At 57.6% G+C, this 2,387-nt stretch overlaps 1 protein-coding gene across 1 annotated transcript in view; it reads right to left on the bottom strand.

Moving 5' to 3' along the window:
- Positions 1–2,387, bottom strand: part of Macrod1 (mono-ADP ribosylhydrolase 1) — a 139,100-nt gene that overhangs the window by 124,865 nt on the left and 11,848 nt on the right. The window lies entirely within an intron of this gene.

The following is a 2,387-nucleotide window of genomic DNA, read 5'->3' as shown; positions in this document are numbered from 1 at the left end:
CATAATACACACCCCACCACACACACACACACACACACACACACACACACACACACACAATCCTGTCACACACACCTACCATCACACCCCCAACCCTATCACGAACACCAAGAACGTCAGGGTAAAAACCTGTCCTAGACTTCTAGTGCCAGGGGGACAGTGGGAAACAGAGTCTGATCCCAAAGTCCTGAGGTGAAAGGAAGGAGTAGGGTGGAGGCAGGGAGTAGAGGAGGTTCTGGAGGTTCCGATCCCCCTCTCTCACAGGCCCTCCCCAGTTCCCCCTGCATCCCTCCCTCCAGGGTCCCTGCAGCTGGGGTGAGGCCCAGCTGGTGATGCCCAGCCCAATCTGGCAGCAGGGACACAGGAGACCCCACCACCACCAAATCCAGAAGTTCTGGCTAGATTTCAAGCCCCTAGCTCTGTCCAACCCTCACCCAGTCTCCAAGGGCCGCCAACACCCATGGGGCCAACACTGCCCCTCACTTCAAAAATAAAAATTTAAAAATTCCCACCCGGAGATAATTACTTTCTCCTCCTTTTGCCTATTGTGGCTCCGCGGTCCAGCATGAGAAGCAATTATTCACGGCTAATGATTATAATCAAGTCAAATAGAATTTAATGGACACATATTCTCTTCCTGCTTGAAACTTTACATATGAATTAAGCACATATGGGTTCACGAGGCACAGACATAGATTTATGCAGCCCTAAGAAGCCCTGCGTTGCCTAAGACTTTTATTCTGCTAATAAACAGGCTGATTTATGGGCTCCGAAGATGCGCGATCTCTGCTGCCCCCTGGTGGCCGGCAGCACCAAGGTGGAGCCACAGCGGTGGGGACACTCCGGAGTGTGAGGGGTAAGATCCCCCCCAGGGCACCCGAAGTCTGACCTGCACCAAAGCTGCCCTAAGGCCTGGGCTCAGGCTCTGTGTGGGAACCCCATGTCCAAGCCCTCACAGCCATTCTCTGGGGCTCTTGATGCGTCCTGGGTGCTCAGGGCTAAGACTAGAAAAAAAGAACTCTAAGGAAAACATGCCAGCAGGGGCTGAGTAAACCGAGGCAAGCAGGGAGAGGTGAAAACTGGCCACGGGCATCTCTAGGTGGGGTGAACACCAGGAGGACACCAAGGGCACCGATTCCAGCCCCAAGCCCACAGCAGTGATGAGCCCCTGGATTTACGGTGTCATTCATGCCTCAGCATCCCCACAAATGGACGGTAGTCTTCTATCATCCCCACAGTACAGAGGAGGAAAGGAGGCCACGCAAGCATGGAGAGAAGCAGAGTCCCCACAGAAACTGCAAACACCGTCCCATGCACCAGCACCACCGGATAGAGCCAGCACTAAAGTGCTTCTTGGGCTAAGGAGCAGACAGAGCCACTGCACCCATCTGACCAGTTACGGGGCGCTCAGGAGGAGCCATTAATTGTCCCATGGCCTCCGTCCTGCTCCATCTGCATCCTGTGACACTGCCTTGGTCCTGGGGCCCCTCAGGGCACACACCACTACCAACCGGGCTGGAAAGGAGCTCCCGAGATGCCCACTTCCCCTCCAGCCACTTTGCAGCTCAGCAGAAGTATCAATTGGACACCTCCCTGACCTTCACCGGTGACTGACAGGGCCAGGCATCAGGTGGGCCTTGTTGGCCTTCGTGAGCATCCCTCGGCCAGCCTAGGCCACGTCACAGACAGGCAGCAAGAATGCCCTTCTCCCTGGGCCACCATGGTGTCTGAGGCTCCCAGATGGACTCACACCCGTGCCAGCCTCCCGGGGGGCCACTCACCAGAATCACCAGAACCCCAAAGGTGGCCCTCTGCTCCTCCCCACCATCCACACTGAGTGGGAACTCCTGTCTGCAGGTGACTTGTTCCCCATGTACCTGCGGCAGGCCCTCTTGTCCGGGGCTTCACCTCAGAGTGAAGACCCTGCCATGCCTGCTCCTCCCCACCTGTGCAGGCTCGGCCCCTCCCCCACAAGAGCTTCTGGATCTCCTTCTGTCTCTCTTCCTTCTGGCTTGCAGTCAGAATAAGGGCAGAAGTGGCTGCTCGCCCTGCCCCGGTCCTCCTGCTTGTGGCCTCGGTGGCGTCTCTGGCAGTGGTATCGCTCTGCATTTCTGTCTGCCCCGGTGGGGGAGGGGCCCCGGGAAGGAGGCGGGTGGGGGCAGAGCGAGAGAGCCAGCTGGCTCAGCCCTCGCCGCACCTGACCTCAGTCCATGAGCACCTGCCTGTCCACTGGACTTGACCGGTCCTTGCCATCCCACTCCAGAGACCTCCCTGTGAGCCTGTCCACCTCAACCAGACACCACCACAGGCTGAGTGGAGCAGCAGAGCCTGACCCCTCCCCCAAAGACTGCACTCATCACAATAAACTGCCAAGCCAGCAAGAGGCG

Source organism: Fukomys damarensis, unplaced genomic scaffold, assembly GCF_012274545.1.
Source record: "Fukomys damarensis isolate Sample0158 unplaced genomic scaffold, DMR_v1.0_HiC HiC_scaffold_27, whole genome shotgun sequence".
NCBI classification, from domain to species: domain Eukaryota; kingdom Metazoa; phylum Chordata; class Mammalia; order Rodentia; family Bathyergidae; genus Fukomys; species Fukomys damarensis.
Note: the sequence above shows the minus strand (reverse complement) of the source record. Positions and strands in the feature narration are given on the sequence as shown.